Here is a 22,710-nt window from a genome sequence, read left to right as displayed (position 1 = left end):
AGTCAGAATGCATATGTCGCAGCCATGAAAAAGTTATACAATTGCAAAATAGAGGACTAGAAATTGTTGACTAAATTCCCGAACATTCTCGATGGAGATTTATGAAACACAGATTATTCTCGAACGTTAAAAGTTCGCTCCTTAAAACTTAATTGTGAATTTAGTTTTGTCGTGTCATCTTTATCTATAAGTGGGAACGCGATGAAAGTATAAAGATTGTAATAAATTTATGTGCATCAGTTTTATTTTATGTTATTTTCTTCTATGGACATTGTATTCGCTTTTTTAACCCTCCCAAAAAATATCTATGCGGGAGTATACCATAATCGCCACTCTTGGCAGGCGAGTTGGCTATTCCAATGTTCTTTCATAGTACGCATAAAACATTGCTGCCTGTACTCTAAAAACTTGTTTGTGAGCAGAGGTAAGCTTATGAAACGCACAAAGTATAATAAATATAATTGTATAAGATTGTATCTGCGAATCAAAACCTCAATCTACGATCGCAAGTCTTAGTCCTCTACGACTGTTCTGATAATGTTCAGAAAACTTCTATTGTTCAATTAAAAAAAAAATCTAAAAAGCGCTTGTTTGCTAGAGGTCCCTACACTCTAAATGCGTTTAGACAAAATATAACAACTTGAGTCTGGTGTGTTATCCTCCAAACTGATATTTATTAATATTTTATCAATTCTTCTTAAATGTGTAAAATTACATTCTTTTCAATTAAAAAATATGAAGTACCACAGAGTATCTTTCGTGGGATCTTCTCAGGTTTAAAGAATTTATTGTCAGAACTGGATTCAGACTAGACGTCAATCAGAAATATAATCCATTGTATGTTGAAAAAATAATTGTTTTAGTTAAAATTTTTAAATTTTGAATTTGTTTGTGGTACCAAATAAAATCAAAATAGGTAAATTAACAACAAAAAAAAAACATAAAGAATATCTTTTGTAGAATATTTTCAATTTCAAATATACAATGTTATATTACTTTAGAGTTTGACACCATCCAGAATCACATGTTACATAAATTTGTTGACACTGTGACAGTTTAATAGGTTATATACAACAACAGGGAAGTTAGGCGGCAGCTGCAAGAAAGCGAGCCAACTTAATTAAGCAGCATGTGTTCCAACAACGATAGCTATTAAAAATTAAAATATTTTTTGTTAATTTAATTTATCCAATGAACAAATACCATAATTCATACAAAATTTAATAAATTTCATTGGACTTGTAATATTTGAAACCTTCATGTTCACCTTTTTACTTGACTATAAGTAATATCATTTTGTGGATATAGTTGTACGTCAATTTTGTTATAATAATAATCCGATTCCGAATCCGAATATGAAAATTATAATGTAAGTTAAAATAAAATCAAGTTACATAATGCACAAATAATTCATAATATTAAGAATGTAATGTCTGAAATGAAAACCGTAAATAATATTCAGTTATATGTCAATAAATTCAACATAAAAAAGTGATGAGAAAAGAGTAAAACAAGAGCAGAAAATGAAGATTACTGGTGTTTGAAATCCAGTCGCCGATGAAAACCTTCTTCTGAATGTAACCTTATGATGTCTATTTCGATACAAAGCGAAATTACTATATGATACCGGGCATTTGATTTTCACACATTGGACGGATAAGTTAGTCTGGACAAAGATAACACTTCGTAAAATGGAAGTAAATTTAATAATTTGTTAATGTATGCGACATACAAAATTAAATGCGTTCTTTAGTCCGTCGTAAGTAAACAGTACAACGTAAGTTGCATTACATCAGGTGATTGCGATCACTTAATTTTTTTAGCGTTTTCTTATCACTGTAAGTTATTTTTGAGCAGCGGAGTTAGCGAAATCGGAGGTAGCGATTCTCATCACTCAAAATTAACTATATATTACTTTCATAATTTATGTTTATATTTGTATGTAAAACAAATTTACATATCCTTATGTCTGTTCTCGCATTTCCTTTTTATTAAGGGAGATTCGCCTAAGCCTGAAGGATTTGTAATCTTTTACGAAGTACGCCAGAGCTAAAAAGCTACGTGATTTTGCATTACATCAGTTAGTTAACCGTTTGACTGCTAAGCAAGAACGCAGGAGAACTGCGGGATATATTTTGACTTGATGTTGGTAAATAAAACACTCTCGTGTTGACAAATACCAATCAATTTTATTTATTCTTTTTAATATAACGAAACAATAAGTTAAAAATGATTTTTTTCTTTGGAAATTAAAATAACATTTTTATTTGATGAGTTAAAATAATGCTGTCAACATTCAACAACTCCCAAGTCGCAAAAAAGACACGTTGAAACTCGCAGCGCTAAAGCGGTTTTCGACCGCGCAGCATTCAAAATGTTAATTTTCTAGCTACGTCTTATGAAGCTAGGATATGCTTTGTAAAATAAATATTGTATTAAATGTAGTTTATTTTAAATTATAAACAAACAAATATCACTCGTTACATTAATCATTGATAAATTAAACATTCTTTTCTTTTGCATTTTTTTTATTTCAACATTTATTTACGAAACTTCTTTGACATAGACTGGAACTTATAAATAATAAAAATTTTGCAACAACAAAAATAAAAAATTGTTTTGTTACATCATAATCAAATTTGTTTTCAGATTCTGTGTTTTTGTCTGCCGATGGACTTCCACTGCTAGCTGCATGACATACCTTTTATCAAAATTCGCCGCGATCACCGGTTTTATGTTGCCCGAATTCAGCGACTTTCCACGACCTTGAGTATATCGTCGGTCCACCTAAGACGGGGCATTCTATCCCGTCTACTGGTTTTTGGATCGCCACTCTAGAACGCCTCGGCCCCAACAACCGTCAGTTGCAATGCCGATGCACCCCGCCCACTGCCACGTCAGATGAACAATTCTCGGATCTGCGTTGGCAACCGGGGTTCTTCCACAGAACTCCTCATTCCTGATCGCACCTTTCGCGTCTTTACCTCAAGGAAATTTTGCTTTATTACTCAATAGTTAGTTGTAATCGCTAAGCTTTCACGCTAGAATTACCCTGTAAATTTTATTTTCTTTTCATATCGCATTTATATATGTTTGGTTATTTATGTGTCTATGCAATATACATAAATATGCGAATTCCTCAATTTCAAGTTCTGCTTTTTCATATCATACGCAATAAACCATTAACAAATAAAATAAATTAATTTCGTTACAGTATTTCGCTTCAAGCACTTTTAGAGTGAGCCCGGCTATCAGCAATATAACTTAAGATCCAATTCTGAAAAATAATAGCGCTGTGAATGATACGAAAAATTACACATTTATCAGTTTAATTATGACATTCACTCTCTTACGTTGCCATCGCTAAGTACCTATAAGCGTATATTCATATATCAGTCCAGACATCTCTACTAACAAAACGTACGTTTCATGGTGGTACTCTTGTGTCTTCGTTAAGTTTTAATATTGACAAAACACTGACAGCAGTGGACATCTTTAAAGAGATGGCCAGAAGCGAAGTCTATTTTAGACGTAAAAGCTGAAAACATTACTCACGCTTACATTTCTTTGATCATTATTTATGACCGAACTTAAGGGCTGAGAGAGGCTGGGAGTCGTTTAGTCATATAACCTTATTACATAATTTCAAATTCAGAAAAAATAAATATCAGAGTAAAAATTGTGGAAAGACAAAAATCTACATTTTCAAAAATGTTGTATTATTAAAGTTTATGATTACACGTTTCGTAGCATTTTTTCATTGAAACTATAAACCCTTAAAAAATGAAAGGTACAGCCTATTTTCGGTTAATAATTCCTTTTGTATATTTAAGTATGAAGAATATTAGAAATGACAAAATGAAGTTAGTTTCTTTAATAAGCTTTTTAAATCCACTTTGAATATTAAGCAGATACATTTTCTAGTATACTATATATTTATTGCTGATCCCTAGTTATAAATCTGAATAAAGAACCCGACGACCTTTGACGGGATCAAGATACTTATTGTACATTTTACGGTGGAATCTGGAATAGATGACCGCGATAAACTAGATTTGACATACTTCCCTTTGTTCGAACGCTGCCGCTACGGGAATTTTTTCGATAAGTCTATCATTTTTAATAATTCAAAAATTCTTTGCAAAAATTGAATAATAATTTTCTTGTAAGTAAACAATATGCTAAAGGTATTTATATGTTGTTACAATAACGTGTACTAAATTAAGGATTAGGTTAGGTTATTTATATTTACAAAAGACGGAATAGCCTTCATTAATGTTAACACAAAATGTCGTTTATACTTCTACAATATTAATTAGATTTTATGATTCTCCTCTGTTTATGCTAATAATTTCATTCTTGATAATCTTATTAAGTTGGTTATCCTCACAGGCATGGAGTAAATCTATTTTGTGCAGGCCACTGAAGACTTAATAGGATTTTAGCAATAAGGTTTATTGATATCTTATAGTTATTTTTTGTATAATAATAACGGTATTGTTTTAGAAGTAATAAAGTCGAGAAAATGTAGATTTCGTACTAATAACAATTTTTACAAATCTTATTTCGTTAATTTCTTACCTGTCCAAAATTCTGCATTAGTATTAAGTACTTTTTAGAGAAAAGAAAGGGCGCTCGAGACCTACCGGCGGAAATCGATGTTATTTCTTTCTAATTGTATATTAAACGGTATATGTAAAGATTTGGAAGGTTATAGATAGTAATAAGGGTAATATCGCAAAATATAATAATTTTCTATCACGTTTACAAATCTAGGTAGTTATTATTGCACCACTCTAGGTTGACTGATACTGAGGCTTTGAGGTTTCTATAAGACATTAAGTCAGCCATTACACCAAGTCTTAAAAGGGTAAATAAAAACAATATTACCTGAAAGTTTTTTTTCGGAACTCAAAATGAATACATTAATAGAATTATCATAAGATACTATACAAAAATGTTGAAATACGATACCACGTTAGCGCTCCTCGCGCGAATACTTAGATGGTGAATTTATAGCTTAATTAGTTTAACTACACTATAATTCAATTGATAGGTGTTTCATTGACCTAATAATCAATAATCGAAACACGGCCATTGGAGCCGAAAGGATTCCGAGTAGTGACCGAGTGGAGCTGGCTCACGCGGCATGAGTAGGCCCTCCACTAGATGGATCGACGACACAGTTAAGGTCACGGGAAGTCGTATGGACAGCGCAACATCGATCATCATGGCGATATTTGGGGGAAGCCTGTGCCTTGCAGTGAGCGTTTATAGCCGAAAAGAAGCAGAAATACAAAGCATTTCAGTGGTTTACATCTTAGTTGAAATAGTAGCGGTCTTACAAAAAAATATTTTATTTAAATAATAATTACATCTTATCATTTATCCATTTCTAGTGTTGTTGACGAATACAATTGTTATAAACTGGTACTACTGTCAGCTTTTTTCTTCATAAGCAGCGAAATAAGTGTGAAAGTGTTTGATTTAAATGCAGATGTACAAACCGCTAAGTTGTGCTATCACAATTTAACATTTATTTATTTATGCGGTGATGTATGTAGATGTGCGTCTGCTTATATTTAAAGTATTACACAGAATTTCCTCACTGCCATCATATATTTCTATGGGACTCTATTTCGTATAGAAAAATGATGCAAATAATATCTATACAGAGTATATTTTGGTCAAAGAAAACGGTTTAATATATTCCTTAGACGAGGGCATATACATAAACTTTAGACGCTATTAAATTCATACAAATGATATGCATGCAATGCAACGAGCTACGAGCGTACACATTTTAAACTCCGTGCCGTCGCATCAGGTAGATTTATTACTGACGTTTTTCAATTCATATTGCTCGACGATCCAGCCCCGGGAGAGAAAAGTATCAACCACGGGTAATATTTACGACTACGCTAATGTGAACACATGTGCATACATCTCATTACTTCACCGTGTATAGTTTAAATAGAGAATAAGTAAGACCTTGTAAACGTATTACAAAAAAAATTGTAGCAAAAGAATCAGTTAAAGATAGTTTTTTTTAAATAATGTCAAGAACATTTACTTGTATGTTTTTAATACTTCATCATCATAATCATTATCATTTCAGCCATAGGACGTTCATTGCAGAACATAAGCGTCCCCGATAGATTTCTAATAGGACCGATTGCAACAAACTTGCATCCAGCATAATACTTGTTTTAAACTAATTTCTCTTATTGAAATATAAAAGTACTTACATAGTGCCAAGAGATATTATCTTTCTGTAGAGTGGCAATAAATAAGGTTGAATGGCGAAAAAAATGTCTGCGTGTACTTTGTGTATATTTTTGCTATTTAAATAATTTTATATAAACAAAATCTTCAGTGAAATTATCAGTAAATCGTACACTAAACAGACCGTCCCAACTGGCATACAAATATATATACATAAGTATAAGTGGATCAGATTATATTTCAATTAAGTATATATTTATATGGTACCTTTTAAATGAAAAAAAAAACAGTGACAAAGACAAAGAACATATAACGTGTTACTGCAATGAAAATTGTTATTAAAAAATATTAAAATGAGATTTGCTTCAAATTCGTTTTCGATTTGCATTCCACAACTTTACGCGGCTCGTCTGGGAAGTGAAAAAACATTTGGAGTGATATCAAGAAAGACAACTTGAAGACTTATCAGATTAAAACTGTTCGCTCTGTGTGCGAGTCGGCCGCCATGGAATTTACTAGTATGAAGTTGCTGAAGTTGATACGAAAAGTGTTGTCAGCCTAGAAATTTTCTACTGAAATTTATGAGCTCTTCGCCATTTCCCACCTTGAAAAATCTCCATGAAAAATCCATCAGGGATAAAATGCCCAAAGAAATCTTGATGTATAGGGTTTCCAGTTAGTATAGTTACCGGTATGCCACTGTCTTTCACAATAATTATAACTATATACATCATATAATTTGATTACCAATACTTATATGACATATTACATACACATTTTTTTAATGAACGCTCCCCGAGTCGCGGATGCGAGCGAATATGGTTCCAGAGATATTGTGATGAGTCGGTACATGTAGATAGTAAAATACGCTAATATTATATTCACATAGAATTTTAAATTACAAAAGTGGGATAGCATTATTATATCGCGGACATACATTTACCGTTACGACTAAGCAACATTTCACATTTTTACTTCTTATTGCTTAACGTTATAAAAGTAATGAGAAGTTACGTTTATTTGCAGTAATATATATGAATTCACAGATTTAATAAGTAAACAGAAATTTACGTAACACCAAAGTCGCAACCGCGGTAAACGTTCTTGTTTTGTAATAAATCAACGTGTCACATTCAGCTGTTGCCTGCGAACAGAACTTACCGAACTATTTACTACCAGCTTGTAGAGCAACCTAATTTCAAACGCCGGTATTCACATATTAATATGTAATAAGGTATGCTTTGTTATGTAGTTTGGATTTAATTATTAATAAACATGTATTCTCCATGCATTAATTACAATTCGCTTGCTGTTTCCCTCTTCTTCGAAAGATCACAGTTTTGTCTAGAGTATCTTAATCTTCTGCCCGAGTCTCTCCGTTATTATTCCGCCTCCACGATTTTTCTTGTATCGAGGCGTATCCTTCTATTAACCTCGCCCGTTGTGAGTTGAAGCAATTTGTACACATCGTTCTTACGGACGTGACCTAAGTATTTAATCATTCGTTTTTTGATAGTCTGTATTGGTTTTCTAGCCCCGTACTTGATAATACTGTATTTTTTATAACTTAGGGCCTTTAAATGATAAAGCGCGAAGATCAACTTTAAAAAATAAAATAAAATTCGAATCTCTTTGAATTTAATTATAACTACTTGGTCCTTTAATTACAAGACTTGACACTTCTTTTTCTTCTTCACAACCGATAGTCATCCACTGCAAAGTATAGGCCTCCCCCTAATATTGCCACTATGACCGGACTTATGCTTCCCGTGTCCAGAGACATTGTTCGACCTTAACTATGCCGTTGTGTACCTAATGGGGGCCTAATGTACCTACGAAGATTTTTGAATACAAATTTTGATAAGAAAAATTGCCATTATTTTAAAATGACTAATTTTAGTATTTTAATCATTTTAACTATTTTTTCCGGTTTTGTGGTTGTTACTGTATGTTATTTAGATGGGTAACAACAGGAAAGAAGTAGAGCATTGATATCTTAACAGGAAACATTCATTTATTCATGTCAGCCGATAAACGCCCATTGCAAAGCTTGCCAATGGGCATGCAATGGCATAGGCCTAAGATCGCCGCGATGACAGGTCTTATGCTACCCGCATCCAGCGACATGGCTCGACCTGAATTATGTCGTTGTGCACTTAATAAGAGCCTGCTCACGTCGCATATACGAACTCGTGTTCAACACTCGAGAACCTTTCGGTCCAACAGCCATCGGTTGCTCTTGTGATGTGTTCCGTCCACTGCCAGTTGAGAAATTCATCTAGCTACGTCGGTGACCTTGGTTCTTCTACAGAACTTTCGTTTCTGATTCGATTTTGCGGTGAAACTCCGAGCATTGCCCTCTCCCTTGCCCTCTGGGGAGACCATGAGCCTTCTAAAAGTCCCACCGTAAGCGATCACGTCTCTAATCTGATCTGTTCTGATCACTGGCAACTCACACTGATGAAAAACCTTAATACTAGTAAAATATAATTAAATACAAACATGAGATGAACAACATTCTATACTCTGTGGAAGGTAATTTCACATTGCTTTGGAATTATTGTGTTCTATTGCTAATGGCTACTTAATATCAGGGCATTATAAACTAAATTATTATAAATATATAAAAAACTCTTTTCTCACCGGAACATGTCACCACCTTGCTACTGATGTTCTGAACATTTAATTTAATGACAAAAAAGCAGTTACCACTAAATTAATACGATATAAGTTATCCAATTACATAAATAAATAAATAGATCCATTTTATATATCTTAGGAACACAAACGAATATATTTATTACTGTTTTAAGTGGATACTTCGCATCGTTGATTGTCATACTAGTGATCGAATCGTTTACGTCATGAGACGAATACCAAATAAGCACGTTTTAATAAAAACTAGAATTACAAAATTATTGACTTAACTAGCGTAATTTTCAAATTACGTACTAAAACATCTGCTGTAATTTTAATAAAAATATCCGCTTTTAAACGAATTATTGTTGAAAAATATTTATACAAATTAATATATGTTGTTTATGTTTCCTCGTATTAATTAGTTAAGTTGACACTTCGCCTCGAAAACAACACAAATCGTAATTGCAATTAATAAATCGCTTTAGTTCAGTTAATAAAACTTCGTCCGAAGTTTGTATGAGGGCAACAATTTTCACGAATTCAATAAAATTCCAGGAATTCGTGAAAGTTTTGAGACAGGTGTATAAAGTACTCGTAACATTACTTTGTGCTAGACAATAGTAAATCTCTGTTCAACATGAACATCAGAGTTCATTAATGTGGTTTATAAACTTTAATAAATCAATAAAAACATATAAATGTTATATACATACAATATATCACAATGTTAAGACCATAGATAGTATGAAGAAAAAAGACCTCCCGCAAAATTTTCAGGCTCGTTTTTTTTTTTGTATTTTTTGAAATAAACATATTATAGACATCTATATACGAATAACACCGACGTAATGTAAATAAAGGTTATAGTTACTTTTTTTAAGTTGCATCTTTACCTGTGTTTTATAAACCTGACAAATAGAAACATGAAATTTTAAAATGAAAACATGCCTTTTGGTCATTAAAAGTTAGTATTCACTTGGTACATCGTTTAAGTTATTGACATAAAAAAATTTTGAACACTGCACAGAAATATAAAATTATTCAACTTCCGATTCCTAGGCGTTTTCGGCACCATTTCAAATATGTCGTTAACGTTATTTAAAACATTAAACGCAGCTGCTGTCGCCCCTGCGACCGATTAACCCATTTTAGGGCTTCGATTTTGCAAACGACCACAGAATATAGTACTGCGATAAACGTCGAAAAGCCCCTTGTGTTTGCATTTAGTATAAAACAAACTTCGAACAGGTTGCTTTGAATTCTGTAACAAAAAACTAGCGCTAATATTTATAGTCTTTTAGTGTTATTAAGCATTTAAATATTTAATTCTAGCTAGTATGTAATATACATGAAAATTCAGTAAAATAGTTCAATCTTTTAAAACTAATGTAAAATCTAAGCAAAAAATTATAAACACCGTAAGTCGTATTGTTATTATATTGAAATAAATTTAATGCTATAATACATACATTTAAAGGTTGCGTATATATATGAACTTAACACAAAAATAGACATATACATGTATAATTAAGTTATAGTATAATATTTCACAAAATTCTATCGTTATTAAAATGTTACATCAAAACTTCGCACCGTGTACGAACTTAACCAGTTTAAAGTTGTTTACTTTTGATCGTATACGTCAATTGCAGGAGCTTTCAAGTTGTTCTCACTTGCTACGTACTTCTGCGAACTGTTTGTTCAAAACTGCACGTAAGCTTTAATATCGAGAATTCCATGCGAAAAGGGTTTAGGGTCTAGAACAGCACCTTTCGACCTATTTTACGTCATATACCTTACAAAAGACTATTCGCATTGGAACATTTATTACAATTGTGTTTTACGGTATTTTAGTTTGTGGATGGCATTAGAATAAATCTTTAAAAAATATCACATTTTCTCAGAGGTCTAACAAAACACAACTATGTAAATTGGATATCCCTAAACATTAATAAACAAAAATATAGCTCCACCGTCATTAAGACGATAGACGTAAACTAATATAAGCAAAAGCCTAAAGATCGCCACGACGACTGGTGTTGCGCTGTCTGTATCCTTCGACATGCCGCGAACTTGACTATGTCGTCGATTACCTTGGTAGAAAACCTCGTGGTGGACAGATCTGTATGTCATCAGCGGTAACACATGCTGGTCAAAGACCGTTGTCTATACACTTTTCTCTCTTTGAAACGAAAAGATCTTTCGGAACTTCCCGAACTCCTCTGCCCATCAAAGTTAGATTCGGCAAATGATCACTTAATCGATGTAGGACTTAACTAGCTAGCCGCTTTGTCGCTGGTACATATAATCGCTTACAAGTTCAAGCTTAGTCCGTATAGGCTTGTTACATTCTTTATTTTCTATCAATTTGTATTATTATCACAATATTTAAGTACATGCATAAACATTGATAATTATTAAAATTTTTGATTAAGCTTTGGCCGTTGTTGTAATGTGTGGCACCGTGTAATGTCGTCTACAGTACATGAAGATAAAAGTAATTACAAACGTTTTAAGCAAAAAGGTATTAGTATATTTTCTTGGGCGACATAAAACATGTAATATAGCGGTTACGGTTATTACAATCCTTGGGAGATTACACTAAATGATTATACTATAAAAATTTAGTTAATTTTTAATTGGATAATAAGGAAAACTTTTGACTGTTCTTTAAAATATAAACATAAATATATAAATAGCATTTAGATATATGGAAAAATAAAAGGCACTGGATATGATCAAAGGCTTAATATTGAAAAATAGTTGATAAAAAAATCTAAAACGGTAATCAAAAGAATAAATTTCTAACACCTTGTACGAGCGTAAAGGCTCGAGACCGACTCTGTTTGTAAAGTACTTTGAAAAAAGTTTTAAAGTTCGTTCGTACATCGAATATTGCAGGCGATCTTGTTTTTCTTTAGATTATTCTTTCACACTGCATGAAATAATCATTAAAGAATAAAAAAACGATGGCCTGTAAAAGACGCTTATGCCCTGTAGTGGACGTCTATCGACTAACATGAAGATCATGATTCACCCTCGCAAGTTGTTTTGTTTAATCAGTTTTTAGTTATTTAGTCCGAGTTACTTAAAAATCATAAAGCTAAATGTATAATAAAATAATAAATACGTCAGGTACAGGATCATATAAATGGCAAAAATGAAGCCTTTCTTTTGATGTGTAGTTACAATTCCACCGCAAAAATAGATTCGCTTCATGCACAAACAGACTAAATTTACGACGTTTATTGAGCGCAGCCTCTGTCTGTTAAAATTCCTAGTCCATGCGAATTTTCTATACGGCGAACATAGCCTTTTTATTTGTCAAATATCTGAATTCAGGATTGCCTTTATGCTATTATCAAGTTGATCAATATCCAGTTCTTGATAATTTTTAAACTATTTAAATATTTGTCTTGTTACTGAAAATCTTTACGTACCGCCATTGTCAGTAAAGGTTACCTTGCCGCCCCTACTATATCCCTTGGTCAAAATAAAGTTTGTTATGACATCAGTTTACTTCATTTAACTTAGATGTTGACCTACTTTAAGCTAAGCAGTAAATAATTGTACGAAAAATAAAATTTGTTATTTTAGTATGAAAAGTTACAATTTATTCACGTGATATTTAATATGAAAATAAAGAAGAAACGTTGTTTAACCAAACATTTTTTCATGACAATCAAATACAGTTGTAACTTTAATCAATTGTCATAAAATAATTTTACAAAGAATTGAAAAATGTGTCATTTAGGTTACTTTGGAATTCAATTCAACACACCTGTCTTGACGCCAAGCGTAAAAAATTAAATAGCTTGTCATCTTTACTACCATTTGTAGAAAAAATGTAAAGTTATAAAATTAATGATAATAAGCTTTAAATAACAATTAACGTAGCGATATTGACTAACGAAAAATAAATATTTCTGAACATAATTTGACTACACAATTATTAACTTTAACGATTTTTAAGTTGTCGGTTTATACACACTATACCATTTAAATACGAGATTCGCAGTTCAAAATTTATTAAAGAAATTGTATATATTAAAAGAATGAAAGAAGGCCTGTAATAAAAAAATCGGGTAGGATTAACTATAGGCACAAAGCCACGCATAAAAATTCTCACACATGTACAATAAACATTTTAATAAAATGCATAATTAGGCGACTTTCGACGAAGTTGGCAGTTGTAGCCGAGCGTTAGAGGACTGACACTTGCAATCAAAGGTCACGGGTTCGATTCCCGGGATGCAATCTTATATAATTCACGCTTTGTGTATTAATTATATAAGGGTTTCCGCTACTAAACAAGTTTCCCGAGGATGGACAGCAGCGTCTTCTGCGTATCTGTACAGTGCGATCGTCAACCCGCCTGCCAATCGCGGCGATTGTGGTGAATGGGGGATATGTAAATACAAAAATATTTTTGGAAGAAGCCTTATGGCTTGCAGTAAGCGTCTATAAGTTGAAACGACAAAGCGACTTTTAAAATTTAGTAATATGTTTTGTTAAGTTTAAATCCTTATGTCGTTTTTTATTATATAACTCAAGATTTTCACTGTGATAGAAAATGGCCATTTCGTCACGTATATTCGTATTTGTTAAATGTTATTGTGGTATGATGTAAACGTAAATTATAAGTAGGAGTGTGATTTCGCACCGTTGTTACCTACGCGTAATTTATGACCTGTTATTAATGAGGCAATCGCCGCAGTGGACGCGATGTAACTCGATCAAGCTTGGACACTAATTCGCTTATTTGTTTTACTAGCCAATGTGGGACGGGGATTATAACCTCTGTTTATTTTATGGTATCTCCATTAAACTATTTTTTTAAATATTAACAATTGTGTTGATATCTCAAATAAATTCACAGTTCCGTGCAAATTTTTAAAATAAAAATATCCAAAATAAGCAGATTTATATTTCATAATAGAAACAAAAATAGCGTTGTTATTGAAATGGTGAACTATTTAAAATTTCAAATCAGCCAACCGATGATGTGATGTATGAGTGAAATAACATGTAGATGTAAAAGAAAAGAAAAAACAGAATGTGAAGGCCAGAAGAAACGTATATAAGAAATTGACAAGGATGAAAGGAGAATCATAAATAAAATTAAGATACTGATTAAATCAATTACCCTATAATGTAAAGTCCTTGCACCAAACATGGCAGGGATTGAACGAGAGGTCCCCGGAAATGGGAGCCTTAAAAATATGCATTTCCTTGAAAATTCGAAAACAGTGAAAGGTATAGTAAAGGAGTATGCTTATGAATAACACTAATGCTGCTGACAATAACTCGCGCAGAAAATCTTTTTATGCGGATATTTTAAACAAAAGACTTTTCCATTATTTAGCTTTCATTAAGAAGCATATCAGTAGCGCTAAAACTAATTTATTTAAAACATTATATTAAATTCTTTTTAAAATACATATGTGTCTGAATTAATAGTCTACTTATAATAAAATAATTTTTAAATACGAATTCATTAAATTAAAATGAACCGAATACAAATATTTTGGTCTGTAAAACGTCATAAATTACGCGAAGGTAACTGCGTGCGAAATCACATTCTTATTTACAATTTACGTTTATATTGAAATATACCACAATAACACTACGAATACGAAAATACGTGCAAAAATGACCCTTTTCTACTCCAGAGAAACTTTACCTCTTCAGTTATTTAGAAGAAAAGCGACCTTACTATTTAAATTTAACTAAACTTATTACGTCAAGTAACTCGTCTCGTTGTTTCTACTTATAGATGCCCACTGCAACGCATAAGCCTCTCTCAAAAATGTCTATGGAGGGATATACCATAATCGCCGCATTTGTCAGGCGGGTTGACATTAGCAGTGTTGTATTATGGTACGTAGAGAATGATGTTGCCTATCCTCGGGAAATTTGTTTTTTAACAGTGGCAATCCTTTTCTAATTAATACACAAAGTAATTATATAAGATTGTATCCCGGGAATCGAACCCGTGACCTTTGATTGCAAGTGTTCAGTGCTCTACCGCTCGTCGCCTAATTATACATTTTTTTGAAATGTATATTGGACAGTGTGTATAAAACGACAACCTGAAAACCGTTTATAGTATCGTTTGGTGAAATTATGTACAGAAATATTTTTTTTCGTTAATCAATATCGCTACGCTAATTGTTATTTAAAGCTTGGTATTATTAATTTTGTAACTTCACAGTGGTAGAACCAATGGTAGTAAAGTTGACTATCAATTTAGTATTTATGCTTTGTGTCAAGACCAGGAGTGTTCAAATGTATTTAAAACTAACCTATATTATTATTGAAATAATTTAATAAATAATTGAAAATTGATGATCTATTCTATTTACTACTGTATTAAATTGTCACAAATTCATGTTTTGGTTGAATAACGTTTCCTCTCTCTCATTGTATTAAAAAAAGACGAGTTATTAAATGATATAGTTTAGATAAATGTAATCGTTAGAATTATTTTAAAAGCAATAAATATTATTAAAATTTGTCTGGTGTTGTAATTATTTTTAGCCAAGACTTCCCTGATATTAAACCAATGATTTTGCTTTCCTTGCCTATGATGTGATGGGTTTTGTAACTTATGATACTTACCTAAAACTGCAAATTTTATTTTTCGTACATTTTTTACTGCATGAGGCTTCAAATATTTCAACGTCTAAGTTAGATGAAGTAAATTGATGTCGTAACAAACTTTCGTTTGATCAAGGGATGTAGTTGAACGCTTTACTAACAATGGCAGTACGTTAGGATTTTCAGAAAAAAAAACACATGTTTAAACAGTTTAAAAATTATAAAGAAATAGGTATTAATCAACTTAATATAGCATAAGGGTAATCCTGTATTCAGATATTTGACAAATAAAAAGACTTTTCGCCCTATACAAAATTCGTAGCAACCAGACATTTTAACAGACAGAGGCTGCGCTCAATAAACGTCGTAAATTTTGTCGGTTGTTGCTTTGGAATTGTAACTACAGATAAAAGAACGACTTTATTTTTGGCATTTTCCATGAAACTAGACAGATAGCTTTATGATATTTTAAGTAACTTGGGCTAAATAACCAAAAGCTGATTAAATAAAACGACCTGTGATGGTGAATCATGTCAGCATCAAACATGTCTTCATGTCAGCCGATGGAAGTCCACTGCAAGGCAATGGCATATCCATAAGACCACTACAATGACAGGTTTTGCATTGCTCTCGTCTAGCTACTTCCAGCGACCTTGACCATTTCGTCTGCCCTCACGGCCCCTGCAGGCAATTTTTATAGCAACGTCGGCGACCATCGTTCTTTTATAGTTTTCCTCAGAACTATTGAGTACCTGAAGAAAATGCTTTACTACGATAAGGCCAGGCCTGATGCAGTATGCAAGAATAATCTAAGAAAAAACAAGATCGCTTGCAAGAACCTTATTCAAAGTACGAACGAACTTTAAAACTTTTTTCAAAGTACTTTTAAAAAATAGTCGGTCTCGTGCCTTTACGCTCCTACAAAGTGTTAGAAATTTATTCTTTTGATTACCGTTCTATATTTTTTTTATTAACTATTTTTCAATTGTCTTTGTTTACTTTTTAGTGCCTCTTCTTTTTTCATACATCTAAATGCTATTTTAGGTTATTTAGTAACAAAGTCAAGAGTACATTTTTATAGTATAATAATTTAGTGTAATTTCCATGGGATCGTAATAACCGTAAACGCTATATTAATTTTTTATACCGCCCAAGATAATATTATAATACTTTTAAGCTTTTTACTTAAAACTTTTGCAATTACTTTTATCTTCATGTACAGTAGACAAACATTACACGGTGCGACACATTACTACAACGTCCAAAGCTTAATTAAAAATTAAAATAAATGTGCGTGTTTATGTGTGTACATAAATACTACGATAATAAAGTAAAATGATAGGAAATTAAGAATGAAATGAGCCTGTTGGTGCGCGTTCGTGCGCGTTGGTGCGCGTTCGTACGCGTTCGTGCTAATTACTTCTAACTTCGATAAAGAGATCACTCGTCGAATCCAACTTTGATGGACAGCGTTTGGGAAACTTCAAAACACATTTTCATCCAAAATAAAGAAAAGTGTACAGACAACGGTCTTTGACCAGCGTGTGTTGCCGCTGATGACATACAGATCTGTCCACCACGAGGTCTTCTACCAAGGTAACCGACGACATAGTCAAGTTCGCGGCATGTCGGAGGATACAGGCAGCGCAAGATCTGTCATCGTGGCGATCTTTAAGCTTTTGCTTATATTAGTTTACGTCTATCGTCTTAATGACGGTGGAGTTATATTTTTGCTAAGTAATATTTAACGATATCCAATTTACATAGTAGCGTTTTGTTAGTCCTCTGTGAACATGTTATATTTTTTTTAAAGATTTACTCTAATGTCATTGCTTCACTAATGCCATCCACAAACTAAAATACCGTAAAACGCAATTGTAATAAATGTTCCGATGCGAATACTCTTTTGTAAGGTATATGACGTAAAATAGGTCGAAAGGTGCTGTTCTAGATCCTAAACCCTTTTCGCATGGAATTCTCGATATTAAAGCTTACGTGCAGTTTTGAATAAACGGTTCGCAGAAGTACGTAGCAAGTGAGAACAACTTGAAAGCTCCCGCAATTGACATATACGATCAATAGTAAACAACTTTAAAATTGTTAATTAAGTTATTTAATTATATCTGTGTACATCTATTTTTGTGTAATTAATGTACGCAAGCTTTATATGCAATACCACGTTAAGTTTATTTTAATATAACCACAAACAAGGTACCACTTACTGTGATTTAAACTTTTGCTTAGATTTTCTATTAGTATTATTTATTATATATATATATATATATATATATATATATATATATATATATATATATATTATAAGTATTATTATTTTCTTTTTAACGTTTATCGCATTATAATTAATTTGATCATTTAGTTTAATTATTAGAAAGTAGATTTGTACTTGTTCTTAAAAGACGCTTTCTAGGGAAAAATTGGCATTTATATTATATATATTCGCATTTAATAGTTTAATACGATTAATATTAAGATAACTATTTTCTTCTTCAATATTTTTTACCGAGCCATTTCAGATTGTGGTCCGAATCCGGTCTTCTTCCTGCCGTATAACATAGCTGGCATATCATACCTATTATTTTCAATAATCTCTTTCACTAGATCAATCTACCTAGTTAGCTAGAGCTAGTCTAGTTATAAAATTCTATAACGGCCATTCATTTCTCTAGATTTTCCTACAATTTTGCCTACCACAATCAAGGGTTGTCTAGCCAGCTGTGATATATGCTCAAAATAAAAAATGATCGCTAGTAGCAAAACTAACTAGACTCCAGTTTTAAATTTAATGTTTGTTACGGTATATTCTCATAAATAATTAAGTATCAACGTAGCTCAGAACCGTATAATACCAGGAATAGGTCGGGGTGTTAATAAAACAAAAGCACCTTGAAAACATTGCATTTACCTCCTGCTTCGCTTCGTTCATACACAAAAGTAACAAGCTAAAGCAAATTAGAGCCGCCTGCGATACCTTATATTGCCTATTACCGACGTAATTTTGTAATTCAAGCGGTAAATTGCAGCTGCCGCGAACAATTTCCAGTGATTAACTCATTTCACCACAGCCGGTTGCCAGTCCACAACCGTACCAACGTAAGGTTCTTCAATAACTCTTTATTTCTGGCGTACAACTGTTAAGCTACGATTGTCTCTACCTAAAAATTTCTACAAAATAAAATTAACTTTGTTTATTTCAAAAACTTTATCCATAACCAGCTAACAGCCAACGAGCATCACAGCTCAAGTTACAAAACTATACAAATGTAGTTTTACTACAGGATATAAATAAAGTGTTTTAACATTTTTAATGTTATGTATTCATATTTCATATTGTATAAATATAATATATATAATGTATATATATAAATACAATTTTTATAATTAGAAGTTAACTAAATTGCAAATGATCTTGTAGTAACTTGTGAATGAAAAAGATATGAAATATACGAAAATGCGTAAACTTTAACAGTTGGCAATCTACAACACACTTTACCGATAATCGAACATCTTTTCAATCTAGAGCAAACTCAAATACCTCACTATACCTATGAACAATACAATAAAGTGAATACCTATTATAGCGGTCTAGGGTGGCACTTTAGGTATTTAAGAAAATTCGTTACTACACGATACTACTAATATAACAAGGGAACTCAAGGAAAAAGCGGATATTTATATGCCCGTAGTCATATCATTGTAATATTTTGTAATAAATGATATTTATAATAAAATCCCTGCTATAACTACGAGTAATATCGGTATTAAGAGCAAACTTCATTTTCTTATAACGTTAAGCGCTATGTATTCTTATATATCGCAAATAATCCTTTATGTGCTTGATAAATAATTTTACCTACCACTTTATGAACTAATTTTGTATAGATAATAGATAACAATTAAAGTTTTTAAACTTTTTGTGGGTTTGTTTGAAACGAATGAGATCATTATTCAATTATTTATCACATAGAATATTTACAATAATGTCCACATCATCTTCTGTTCCAAGTTAAATTTCTCAATAATTGTTATTTACAGTAGTTTCTTTTTATTTGGATATATGGCATTAATGAAATATGGTATTAAAATTTTAATATAGTAAATAAATATTAAAATATTCCAATAAAATATTCATCATGTTGAGAAAATATAACACAAAATCAAATTCAATTTTGCCAAACATGATTTACTTAAATTCATCAATGTCAAATCATTTGTATTCCATTGCCTTTTTACTTACAAAATCGCTAAAGACGAATAAAATTTATGAGAAAAAGATATTGCTACGGTACTATGAAGCAAATATTAATATATGTAACAGAACGAAAAATCACATACCCTTTGAAATGCCCAAGAGTCAACGTAATCAGGAAGGTGCTAATATTGGATCACAGGGGGAATCAAATTGAACAAATGTTATATTTATTATTTCTTATTTGCCACGAATATTATTTCGAAATGTTACCACCCACTTTTTAGGAGGTATTTTGTTACATAACTTCAATTGTGTAACTAAAATTATGTATCTGTTATTTAAATACATCAAAAATATTTTCACTGAATAAAATTGCCTATCCCCATAAATGTACGAAAAGAGAACTCAAAAATCAGGGTTTTTAGATCATACATTGCTGTTCTGATTTGATTTTCGTACCTCTAACGTACGAAGCTTATTTCTCTAAAGCTTTCATCGTCGTCATTATTAAAGCCATCAGATGTACACTGCTAGATAAAGGCATACCTCGTATATTTCCAATAAGACCGGTGGGAGCGGCTTAAATTCAACGTCTCCAACAACCATTACAAGATCGTCTAACCTTGTCTATCAAGCAGAATCTAACTGACACCTGAAATCTGGCTCTTGCATAAACATACCGAATTGGCTTCATCATGTCACAGATTGCAAAAATTAAAAAGGTTTTATTAAAAAAAAATATTTACATGAATGACAAATAAATATCTTTATCAAAATAACTGCGATGAAAAAGTTCTCTCATCTAATTAAAATTTATTAACGATGAACAATATGTTAGTTAACGCGGAACCCTACTGGAATTCCACGTTCAATAATCCCACTATTTTAATTTATAAAATTATTTTAAAGTGATTCCGTTAAGAGCCTCGTTGTACAAACAGTGAGCTACGACAAGAACGAGCAATGCACAATTTCGATTTGATTTGTTTTCAAGCAAGGCACACTTTTGATATTGCTACAAATTTATGGCAAATAACGACACTCTGGCTGATGTTTGGTTCCATTATAATCTCAAGATCGTGACCCATGTTTAATTCATATAAAAGTATTGAATTAGGACACCAAAAATAAGAGAAAAAACTATTCAGCAGCCACGTCATTAGTGTCATCCTCGAAAATTCGGCGACACTATTTCTTGTTTCTTTGTTCCATTTATCTCCTCTAGACTTTCTTACTTTTATTTATTTCTATTTCCAATTGTTATCACAAATAAATATCCGCATACGTTAACCTCAGGCCTCGACCTATTTACGTTTCACGCAGGCAAGCAATGAGACTTACTCCTCTACTTTTCGCTACCTACGCTAGGCATTTATTTTAATTTCTTGTTTATCGTAATTTGTATGATGTACATAAACTTTATGGCATCGCTTTACAAATGTTACATAGACCAAAATCTTAACAACTCTTTGGAATACCCTATTACCTTATTCATATATTGAGCGCATATATGTTTTTCGCGTAATTTTTAATACTGTTTCAGTTTTATTTAAATAATGTCATCTCAGTACACAATTATTAAAAAAAAATATATTAATTTTTAAATAAAAATAGACTGATATTTTTATGTGTAGTGTGTGTCAGAAAGTTAAGTATTTACGTAACGAGAGTGTTCCTGTCTCAAGGACCGGTTGAGGATGAATTTGTTAAGCACAGTGCAATGAGTTAGTACTACAATGTACAACGCCTCAACATCGAAGTTCTCCCATTGTCCGAAGTTATACGATGAAATATTTAAAAATAAACAGTGGTTCGTCAAGTTAATCTAATACAAGACAACCGATGGAAAAGGTTCATGTAAAAATGTTTCAAATCAATTATTGTCTATTTTCCTCGATACGAGAAGAAGTAATATTCAAAAAGTGTTTTTGTGTTGTAGTAATTCTCTCCTTTTTTCAATAAAAGGCCTACAAAAATAGGAAAATTATTGTCTAAGGAAGACTTAGATACCATATTATATAAAATAATATTAAGTATTTTCGACAGTAAGCCCTAAGCACCGTTGATTACGGTTATCAATAAAAGTAAAAAAATTCTGCTGAATGTAGCTAAAATTATTTTCTGGGATAAACAATTTCATTTCCGAGTAAATGACGTGTGCTTTCCATTTATTTATTTTGAGCCCGCAGGGGTTTCCGTTTGATCTCTGCTAAAGCGGGTCCGTAAAACAGTGTGACAAATAAAAATGTCTCGCATTTACTTGCTAATTACGAATTTTTTGTTTAATTAAAAAAATCATTGTTAAAAATTGTGCAGTGATCATATATGTACTAATTATATGTAATGTATTTGATAACTGTGTGGTTATCTATTATAACTTTAGTAATTGAAAACTTTTTACCGAATGAAACTTACTTATGTTTTAACATAATAGACATATATCTAATTTTAGCGTTTTCAGCGTTAATACATAAACATTTTTCATAATGTATAATAAATGTTTAAAAATACTTATACATATATCGAGACACATTTTTCTCGGGACAACTAACGGATGTTCACTTTATTTTTATATTCTCTTATCCTTATTTTTTTCTGCTTTGTTGAGCATAATTATTATTATTTTATTTCTATATTTATTTATTTTAATAATAGCCGGTAGACGCGGCGTGGGCAGGCTCTCGGTTAGGTAGACAAACGATATAGTTAAGTTCGCAGGAAGTCGCTGGATGTGAGCAGCACAAGGCCGTTCATCGTAGCGATCCTTGGAAAAGACCAACAGCTCATAGTAGCCATCTATCGGCTAAAAATAAAAAGAAGAAGAATTGTACGCACTAGACTAGTTAATCTATTTAATAAATACATTCGCTCGTTCTGTGTTATTTTTGATTTTACTTTCCTAATTTTGTGTATCTTGTGTTTAATAAATATATCATTATTATTATTACATTTACCATGATAAGATAAGAAATATGAGAATAACACAAGAGTAGTTTGTAACATTAGTGACAACCGTACATTATGACATATCGAAA

Source organism: Battus philenor, unplaced genomic scaffold, assembly GCF_028537555.1.
Source record: "Battus philenor isolate CCGP_79_NKW_IND1 unplaced genomic scaffold, ilBatPhil1.0.hap1 SCAF_19, whole genome shotgun sequence".
In the NCBI taxonomy this organism is placed as follows: domain Eukaryota; kingdom Metazoa; phylum Arthropoda; class Insecta; order Lepidoptera; family Papilionidae; genus Battus; species Battus philenor.
This window is presented reverse-complemented; position numbering follows the sequence as displayed.